We start from the raw sequence: 11,304 nt of genomic DNA on the forward strand, positions 1-11,304 counted from the left end.
TACTGAGCATCTTTCTCTTTGACACCATGTCTGATATCCCACGTGATCTGTCAAATACTAATGCATGAAAATCCTAACCTCAAAAAAATCACCCATTATTATTTGTTAATCGAATATTTTGAACTTATGCAAAGTTGTTCACGACCTTGAGCACGTCTCCAAATAATAAAGTTCTGCCATAATACAAAGTAAAACAGTTTTTATTAGTCTAATAAATTATACGTAATTGTGCTGATATTGTATTCAAATCAAATCAATATTTAATAATGATTGATTATTTGTTTTGGATTTGTTTTTTTTTTTTATATGCGCTGCAATGTCATTCATCTGATTTCTATCCGGCTTGTTGGTCGCACTGCATCTGGGCTAAAATTCGAATACTAGTATAGAAGACCGTAGACATGATTTAAGAGGAAACATTTTGACTAATAAAAGAACTGCCTGCGACCAAATCTCCGTACCATGGATTTAAATTTATAATTTATTTTTATGTACGGTAAAACTGCAAGATTTTAAAAATACCGCTTAATTGAATTCGGATTGAATTAAATCAATCAAATATGCGTTATTTAGGTAGACCTAAGATATGAAATAATGAGAAAAGATGAGCGAATGTTCGTCAAGAACTCACATTGTACGACTTATGAATAGTTTATACTCAGATTATTCAATCGACGCCTTATAAATTTGATTGGGGAAGTCAGAATCCTATTGATAAAAGACCAAGGTTTCTAAGACCCTGAAGTCAGCACTTTAAGCCAACAATAAAAACTAAGTATCATTTATCTTCCATTTCGATCATTTTCGATTTCCTTAATTTATTTAGAGTGTTCTTTCATAAAGAATATTTTGATTGTTTGCATATTTCGGAAGTCTTTATTTTTCAAAAATAATATAATATAACTCCTTATGAATTTTTTATTCTTCGTTTTTTAAGTAATTGTTTTCTAAAGTGTGGCCGCTCAGTTCAATTAGCTTATTTTTAAAAACTACATTTTTGAAATTTTCTTGAGTGATTACTCGGAGTCAAATGATCCCATCAGTTCTGTTTTTCGATTGTATTAAAAAAGAAATTATGACGGTTTCAATACTCGGTTTTCAACAAAATTAGATCTCGTTTTAATTTCAAAGTCTGGCATTTTATTTAAATAAAATTTTTTTAGCATACAGATAAACCGTATTTATGTACATATATACTCTTGCAACACCCGAGATGGTATGAGCGGGCTTTATAGGAGGGTTTAACTTATAACTACTTTTTTACTTATAAGTAAAATTGTAAATCTCGACTGCTTTTGACTAAATTTTGTACGCGACATTACTCTCACATTGTGAAAATGAGAAATCAAACTTTTCCTGATAATAGTATCTGTCAAATGGGTTGAATGTGCTACTCTTAAAAATAGATAAAGTCGGGTCAATACTACCTCCAACTGCCAATCTTCAACGAGTTCCTCTAAATCGCACAGCACATGAAATATTTCAATAAAATGACATATGGATGATACTTCCCCTAACCTCTATGTTTCAACAAACTGACTTCCACTCCATCTTTGAACAATCACGTGAATCACAAGTGGTCTGTGAGTGTATTTGACATCAGCAAACTGCGTTGCTCTCAAAACATAAGTCTTCGGTCCGACCATTGTCCGATTGGCAACGAAGCGAAAACGTCAAAAATCTTGTCAAATGTCAATAAACTCTCCCGCACCATTTATTTAGTAATACAGCTAATGTGCATAGCTGAAAATGAAATTAACCGCCTTATCAGTCTTATGCTGCCTTTGATTTATGAGGCTTTCATCCAGAGGGCTAATACCAACCCTAACCTAAAATAATATTTGTAAACGGTTAATTAATATTTTGACTGAAAAGAAAAACAATCAAACTGATTATATATGGGCATATGCTCTTATGTAGGGCATATATTTATTTTATGTATACATATTATACATATGTATGTATTTATAAATTTTTTGTATCGTCGTCTACAATTATAATTATTGATATTACTCGTAATATTATCTTTTATCGTAAATAACCCAATCGTATTTGCTGTTCTATGGCTTTTTATGCGAAATCAAATCAATTTATCGCTCCTCACCTGCGCCGCGATGACCAATTCCATGCTTGCGGTAAAAGGCGAGCATATTTTACCTTGAAATAAAAATTCAGAATTCATAGAAGAAAAAACAAACGAGGCATTGCCGTACTTCTGTACCCGAGTACTATATACTTATATGCATACATATTTACATACACATAAAATTTGTAGAAATTCGCCGTTCGCCGCTTTGTTTATAATCTTATGTAAACAGAAAATTTCATTTGTTTGTATTATTTGTATGTAAATTTAAATGCAATGAAAGTAACAAAAGCTACAAACAAAGAAGGCAAAAAGACACTAACAAAAAATGAGCAAAAAAGCGCCAAAAAATCGCCAAAGCAAAGGAAGAAGAAGAAGCAGAAGTTTATATTCTTCGTTGCCGGGGCCAACGCCTTATATAAACAAATAATGGACTCTGCGTGAACTTTAGCTGAGAAAAACACACAGCGGCAGCAGACGGCAGACAGGTATGACGACGACGACGACGGCGACAACAACAATCAACCACATGACGATGACAAGAAGTCAAACACCAAAGAGCGCAACAAGTGATACTTTTTACGAATTCGCTAATATAATGCGCACATATTTTATTCGTTCGCCGTGCAGTTTATTTACACACACACACATAAACTCACAAATCTGTAGGTACATGTGCTTGTTTGTTGGTTCGTTATACTGTTATATATGCATTTGTTTGGCGATGTGAGTGCAAAAGTACAAAAGAAGAAGCGGCATTGATTGTTTTGATTTTGTGTATTTGCATGTATTGGTGTGTGTGTGTCCATGTGAGAACATATTTAATGAGCTCCCGCCAATGGTCGTTTCGTTTTTTATTTCATTTAACTTTTTTTTATGATTGAGAAAAAATTTTATGACCTACATTAAGGCGTTAAATGTTGTTGGGATAGCAGTGAGAATTTAAAAAGTTCATGTCATAAAATTAAAAGATTTTTACATTTTTGTCTTAAATTCTTTAATTCGTTTTAGTGTGTCTTTGATGTAAGGAAGCTTGCTATTTTGATTCTCTGGAAGTCAGCCGCAATAAAAATGTACAAAAGACCAAATAGTTTATTGATATAAATAAATAAATACTAAATATTTCGGACGTAAATAAATTCGTGTTTGCATATTATGAAAGCGAAATTAGAGAAAAATTGAAATGACCAGGCTGAAGCCAGTTTATTTTTCTTAGCGGCTGAAAATTCTTAAAAAAGCAACTTAAAAGCCGAAAAATTTTGTAGGAAGTCTGCATGCTGATTCGATCAAAGATGTGCGTCTAGATGGTTGTGCGGTGTGATTTAAAGTCCTTTTCCAGGTTCACTTCTTCTTTATTGACGTAGACACCACTTACGCGGTTATAGCCGAGTTAACAACAGCGCACCAGTCGTTATTTTCGCTGTTTGGCGCCAATTGGAGATTCCAAGTATAGCGAGGTCCTTCACCGTATAGTTTTCCATCGGAGTGCAGGTCTTCTTCTTCCTCTGCTGGCCCCAACGAGTACTGCGTCGAATACTCTTAGAGCTAGGGTGTTTTCATCAGTTTGGATGACATGACCTAGCCAGCGTAGCCGCTGTCTCTTAATTCGCTGAACTATGTGAATGGTGTCGTACATCTCGTCCAGTTCGTCGTTCCGTTGGTGTTAATGCTGGTTCCAAGATGGACGAAATTATCTACGACTACGCAGTTTGTCCAACCTGGAGAAAGCAGAACTAACATTGCGGTTGTGATGGCCAATGATATCGAGATAACACAACAGTTCTTCACTTTTGTAGAAGATTTTACCTTCTCTATTCAGATCTGCAGCTCGAATTATTTTCTCTAGGAGCAGATTGAAGAAGTTATGTACAGTGGCGAGTATGAGTGCATGTTCACGACACAGACTTTCGTCACACATAAAATCATAAACACGCAAACAAATATAAAAATCTTTTTTGTATTACTTTTATTATTTCATTCTTAATAAATTCTAAACAAAAACAATGATGATAGAGATCAAGCACTTTGAACTCGACTCCAATGAGGCCGTTCTGTAGTAGTTTTCATTATATGGCATTGCACCCACTCTCACGCTGTCTGAGGATGTGCCGAAAAGATTTTTGCTGACCTTTCGTTAATATGTTTTAGGTTAGGGATGGTCTCAAATAATATTTGGGCGTTAAAAATTAAGCAAAAAATCAATATTCAAAAATACGTGGTGTTATTGAAGGATATTCTGGCTACTTGAGATTAAAAATTAAAATAACTGTAAAAACGAGGTTAGAGCAATTAAAATATAGCTTAAGAATTTTAATATTTGTTCTTCTAAAATTTGTTGCCACAAACATTTCTTTTGTTCTATTGTATTTTCGTGATCGATTTATGAAGTCTGAAAAAAGTCTTCGAGTCCGATTATTATTATAAACACAACGATGAAAATATTTTAAGTACAATTTGCGACGTATTTGTTGTAATCATCGGTAAAACAAATCGCTGTCTGCAATATGTCTCAATAATTCCAGAAATTCTTCAATTATGTGTGCAAAACATCGAAATGGGTAATTTTACGGACGTGCTTGGACTTTCTAGAATTTGTTTCAAACATACACATCTACATAATTTATTTTTGTTATATATTTTTATTGTTGTTCTTGTTTTTTCCGACTATAATCACTCGTAATTGACTTGTCAGCTCCTGTTGGCGCAAACATCCATACAAAATATAATATGTAGCACTTGTTTGTTGTTATTTTTTTGTGACAGCGACTAATTCACGGTATCACTGAATGGCTGAGTGTCTGAGTGGCTGCTTTAATGAACATGTTTTGAATACAAATTTAATGAAATGTAGAGGAGATTGTTTTAATCGTTTCGCGACTCAGCATTACTCATGCCTATCAAACGTGAGGATGTGTATGTGTGCGTGTGTGTGAATTTGGCAATGATGAATATTGTCGGCAATGGTCGGTGCGTTAGTCGCTTATCGTTCATCGACTGGTTGTTGCCATTAATTGTTTGTGTACGCAAATTATATCAACTCCCACACACACGCACACACGCACATTTGTGCTAAAATCTGTTGATATATCTATGTACATTGTAGATAAATAAATGCATACACATGTACACACATAAATACAAACGTTCTCTTTTAGGGGGTACTAGTAGGACGGCCTAAAAAAGAGCGATTTTTGTGAATTAAAAAAAAGAAAACTACTACATATATCACTTGTTTACAATTTTAAGGGTAAATACCTATACATATTTTAAGAAGATACAATAAAAATTTTGAGGAGAAAAATAAAATATTTTTCGAGTTACACCGGTTTAGCTTAAATAAATATCCTCCCCAGCTGAAGTGATACCGTCTGTAACGCTGTTACACTATTACCAGTAAAACAAGCTCTCTCATTTGCATAGAGATAAATCACATGTTGTCCGATATACATATGCAGTACAAAGTCTCCTGGTAGTTCGAATATCTTTGTGATAGGTACATACATACATATATGTGAGCTAAAGGAAGTATTACGTCCATCTACGAACTCCGCCTTAAGTTTTGGCCACAGAACGTGTGTACCAAGTTGAATCAAGGACGGAAAGACAGACAATCACCCAAATCGTCCCGTCACCCTGAACATTTATTTATGCATCTTACTCTGTCTGAGTATAAAAATACTTATTTTCAATATTCATCTTTAGCTAGTGCCCCTTAATTACATACTTACATATATGTATACGTATAAATCGCACTTGCCTCTAAATCAAAAAGGTATTATTTCTAGTCATTGATAGTTTCGTTATTGTGCTCGTGCTTGCTCACGCATTTATTTTCGGTGAGCTGGCTAATAGATTTGTCTGTACGATTGTGTCGGCGCGTGTTTGTGAGATTGCTGATACCATAACTGTTTAATTAAAATATTTAATAATTGTCTGTCTGGACTAGATTATTAGTCATTCTGCAGTGTTTTAGCACTTGATATTGATAGACGGCCGATATTATGTAGGCATGTCTAATGAAATGGTATTTCGATAACATTTTGTACACTCATTGAACGATATATGCTGATAGAATTCTAATAGATGGCGCCAGATTGAAGCTTATTTTATCAATAGTCATTATTTATCAACAAATTTGTGTTACATTAGAGTTATATGTATTAAGGCAAATCGAAATTGGATTACAAATCATAGTAAATCGGCTAAAAATAGAATATTGGTAACCTGAGTTTTTCTTACGAATTTTATGTACACTGGCGATGCGAGTTTCTCTCTTCTTCTTCGTCCAAGCTTCGGTACATTTACATCTCGTACGCTAATGTCATTAATTTCATGAAAAATTTAAGAACAAGAAACAGAACCATCAAAGTGATGTACCAGATATGAGCGAATGGAGTGCAATTGGCTCGCAAACCTTTAAACGGGTCTTCCTCGGAACTCTAGATCGATTGATTTGAATATTCGCTAGTATATTTGTCAGGCAATAGTAAGATGACAATAATTAAGATTTTTTAACCAAAATAAATTTCTTTCACAAAAACGATATTATTCAAAAATCAAAATTTTTACTTATACATATTCCGATCATTACTTGTTTTCGTATGTACATGTAATACCTTTTTTCTGGACTTATGTCAATTTTAGGCCGATAATTTTTAAGCTTCCTGTCCACCAGTCATCTTTGTCGATGGTCGACCGAGTAGACTGCGTTCAGCACGCAGTGAAGAAAATATAGCACTCGTAGCTGAGAGTGTACACGAAGACCGTGGAGAATCGATTCGGCACCGTTCGCAGCAGCTCGGATTGACGTACTGTATGAAGATCTTAAAATGAAAGCGTATAAAATACAGTTTGTGCGAAAACTGGAGTCGCTCGACATTCCCAATTGACATGGCTTTACTCTTTGGTTTCTTGAAATGTGCCAAGAGGACCCGAAGTTTTCGAACCAAATTTTGTTCAGCGACGAAGACCATTTCTGGCTCAATAGGTATATAAATGCGGCAATTTTCCGATCTGAAGGGATTCAAGAGCTGCCATTTCATCCAGAAAAAACAACGGTTATTTGAGAGAGATTTATTGAGAGGAAATTTTGGTGATTAGATAATTTCACGTTTTGAACCGGTCAATTGGCCACCAAAATTTTGTGATATCACACCGTTAGACTTTTCTTATGAATATATGAAAATTCTATGAGGGCAATCTCGCTTCGATTGCAGTAAACATCACGTGTGTCATTGGCCAATTACCAGTCAAAATGCTCGAACAAGTCTGATACGTACCCGCGGCCAACATTTGAGAGAGATAATTTGCAAAAAATAAATGCCAAAGAGTGTTCTATCGAATGATAATAAATATTCCTCATTAATTTTGAAGTTTCTCTGTTTTTTCTTTACAAAAAAAGTAGGGAACCTAGAAATGGACTACCTACCAACCTTAGTAATATCGTATTCTAAATAAAAATTTGGGATCAAATAATTTGATTTAAATACAATTATTACCTGTTTTCTTTAAGGACTCTTGATTTATCAAAATATTTTCTACATCTTTTTTCTCCTATTTTTCCTTACAGGTTTGTCTTATTCAATTTTATAATGAATGACTTTACTTCGAGTGACATCAATCTAATCATAATCAGGTAACTGAAAAGAATTATTGGATAAACTTTTATAGAGCTTAAATGATGGTGAAATTTAAATAAGTAGTGCTCATAAATAGGCATCCCTTTCAAATAAATTTTCGATACACGCTTTCATAAAACTCGTAATTTTTATTATCTATTTTAATAAAATCTTTTAAATATGCCAGTAAGTTTAATGATAGAACGAGCCCCCGAATGCATTGTAAAAACGTACCTAAAATATTTAATATTTTATTTTATTCGCGGTTATGGTAAGTCAGTCACGTGACTACTGTAATCTACGCAAATTACGTGCACCCAAAGCACAACAAATATAGTTTGCATGTTGTTTACCTATTTGCTCACTTTTGTTGTTCCACAATTTTATATTATTGCCATAAAATTAGTTCCCTACGTACGTTCACGGATGTATTTATGTACATATATTTAATTGGAAAGTAAATGGTAGTCCATATACGCGTTATTTATACACAGACATTTAGACAACTAGTGACATCGAGTTACTTTTTTTTTAATTTTTGAAATTTGTCATGTGGGCGTTTTTGCAGACCTTGGCACTATACCTGCATAAATAAAGTTAAAAAACTTAAAAAAAAAAAGTATTTTGAGTTAAAATAATATTGAAAGATATGTGTATTAATAACTTATAATGGTAATAATTGATACTTTTCTTATATTTATATTTATACATACAATGTATATGTATAATATATGTACATACATATATGGATTATGCTATTTCAAAAAATATTTTTTTGTTCAAATCACTTTGCTACCATCCTTCTGTTCGTACAAAAAGGTTTTAACAGCTTTTTTGTGAAACATGCAAATGAAAATTTAGATTAGAAAATCTAAACTGAACTCACTTTGACTTGTTCACATTAGGGTGAGCGTTGTTTCAACATTGACAGTATCTATACAGCAACAGTATTCCATCAGTGTAAATCTTTCACTGCGAAATTCCCAGAACGGAAGCGAACGAACCATTGTTGTGCTACACGAACTGATACAGCATCGTCTCCGTAAACTTCATAAATTTCATTGGCGGCTTGCATGGCATTCTTCCCTTTTTATACAAAAATTTAATTTTTATAGCGAATTTCTTCAATATTTTCACTCATTTTTGAAAAGCTATACTTTTTTTCAATATTCCCGAATTTAATTTTGGCTAAATGATGCTTATAATCTTCCCTTGGTAGGACACAATGTGATTGGTAGTACTGGAGATATGTTAGTTGGAAAAATATAACTCGTCTATTTTTGCACACCCTAATGTGCATTCCAAATCACAGTAATTCTGCTTTGTACTGGAAAAAACTTGTATGCGCTAGTTTACACCCATACTCACAAATACTTGCAAAAAACAGCAATAAAATTAAGGCGAAAAGTATTACAATACTATTACAAAATAAAAGTATTTGCGTATATGCGCACCTAAATAAAACAACAAATATATAATATAATATAACACAATTATAAATAATACCGCCAACGCTTATCTCACCTTCATGACAACAGTAAATTCGCGAGTTAATCACTGCTTCGCAAAACGACGGAAGGATTAGGAATTTAGTGGAGGATTAATAAAATGCTAATAGTTTTTGAGTTAAAATATAAGCTGTGAAGGAATTACTTATTGTTTAAATAGAAATGAATACCGAGATATTTTTGAAAAATTTTGCTTAATTTAGGTTAAAAAAATTGTTTTTCCAGATTGAAAACTAAATAGTGTGTATTTGTCGTTCCAATGGGCGTGAAATGCCACGCAGGACTAGCTCCTGAGTTAAATAGACCGCTTTTATAATAGCCTCGTTCGCTTTGTTTGGGCTTTCTTTCTTTCTTCTTCGCAAATTATTTACATTCTATTAAGATCTGGGAGATCATAAGAGTACTTCGATATAATTTGATAAAATTTTGTATGATCTTCAAAAAATATTTCATAAAATACTTGATTTATGCCAGTTGCTTGTTCGATTTGCTTCGAACAAAAGCACGCAAAAATTTAACTTATTGTCATGAAAGTGTTCAAAGTATAGAGTGATTGCCGCCAATTTGCCGATAACTCCAATTATTAAATAGCTTGTACACTAATTATTTTGTCTTAATAATTTAATTTGTTTTCATGTCTAATTGAGATTATAGGCACGAAGTGTCGCGACGGCTTAATGAGCATCACGAGGTCAAAAGCAGACAGCCCATGCAACAAAATCCCGGGCTCAAGGTCGTATGCGGATTTATGGTTTAATCGCAAAATTTTTTTTTTATTGCAAAATTAATATTTAAAATATATTAAAGTTAGTGCGTTCTTTCGCTGGAAATTCATAACACCAAAATAGTTGGGGTTATAAAGTTTAAGATTCTCTTTTAATATTTCACAGAGAACGGAAGATTTCGAGCGTCGAATTCAGCATCAAAACAGCTGATTTTTTACTAGATAACATAATTTGTCATTTATATATTTTAACTCCTGTACTCCTTCCAGAAAGTTGAAAAAATACCTTATTTCATATTTATTGATAAAGTGTTATTTATTTGACATCGATTTGCTTTGAATTTCAATTCATTGATATCAATCAGTACGCTGTGCTTTGCAAATATAAACAACAAATGTGCCTACAAGCGTGTATCGATCACTGCACAGTGGTTTCGCAGCAAAAAAAAAAACATGAATTAACATACATTTTCTTTTGCCTGATGATCTCATGGAGTAATGCGTAGCAGCTCACGAAAGGAAGGAAAGTTCTCTGAGCAACATTCACTTGCGAGTGGCCAGAAACGATTCTTATACATATGGCTCAAGCAGCTCACGACTTCTGGTCCTCAGTTTGAAAGCGAGCTAAAGTGAGTTAGAGAAACATCCCTCCCTAGGGTTGTGCGCTGAGTTTGGAACCCGCCACGTAAAAAAAAAAAAACAATAAAAAGTAAAAAACAGTCTCGGACGAAAGTCTCCCCTTTTGATAACGACAACTGGTCATCTCATGCTTAAGAAACCTTTTGAGAACCGAGATGTTTCGATTTAAGTAACTTAAATTTTTAAATAAATAGAAATTTTTATAATACCAATACCCATTTGCCAAAATGAGCCTTAACCTATTTGTCGCTTTCGAAATCGCTTCTAAAGATGATACTTATCACGTTTTTCGAATCCCAGCTGAATATACTCTTTACAGATTGTAAACCAAAAAAAGTCCAGTTCTGGCTCTTAATATAATATAATCACTTTTTGTCTCATTCATAATATCGGAGTGTTTAGATCACTCTTGCTTTCCTTTACGCACTCTTGTTCGATTGACATACAAAACAATGTCGTTAATTCAATTCTAGACCGAGGCCGTGATACTGGTCGCATTTTGGTAAGCAAAATAAAGTCGACGACTATATTTTTTTACCTGGAAAACGCTACATATGAAATACAAGCCATAAGCCTCTCCAATCGATCATCAAGTCCAATAGAACACAGTGTTTAGTACAAAACGAAACGGAAATCCGGGCAGAAGTATTTTGAAAGCACTTTGTTAGGCAAAGTAGAGTCTTCAACTATGTTTTTATACTCTCGCAACAAAGTTGCTAAAGAGAGTAT

The 11,304-nt window shown here is 33.6% G+C and overlaps 1 protein-coding gene across 2 annotated transcripts in view; it reads left to right on the forward strand.

Moving 5' to 3' along the window:
• Window positions 1–11,304, forward strand: part of LOC108966412 (nuclear factor of activated T-cells 5) — a 79,861-nt gene that overhangs the window by 19,224 nt on the left and 49,333 nt on the right. Inside the window, exon 1 of one of the 2 annotated variants that reach the window (XM_018929289.1) lies at window positions 7,697–7,721. The exons of the other annotated variant lie outside the window; for it this stretch is intronic. The gene's annotated coding sequence lies outside the window, so the exon portion shown is untranslated. Of the gene's footprint in view, window positions 1–7,696; window positions 7,722–11,304 lie in introns of those variants that run through there. 2 annotated transcript variants of the gene reach the window in all.

This window comes from Bactrocera latifrons, unplaced genomic scaffold, assembly GCF_001853355.1.
Source record: "Bactrocera latifrons isolate USDA-ARS-PBARC rearing strain unplaced genomic scaffold, ASM185335v1 scaffold_16, whole genome shotgun sequence".
In the NCBI taxonomy this organism is placed as follows: Eukaryota; Metazoa; Arthropoda; class Insecta; order Diptera; family Tephritidae; genus Bactrocera; species Bactrocera latifrons.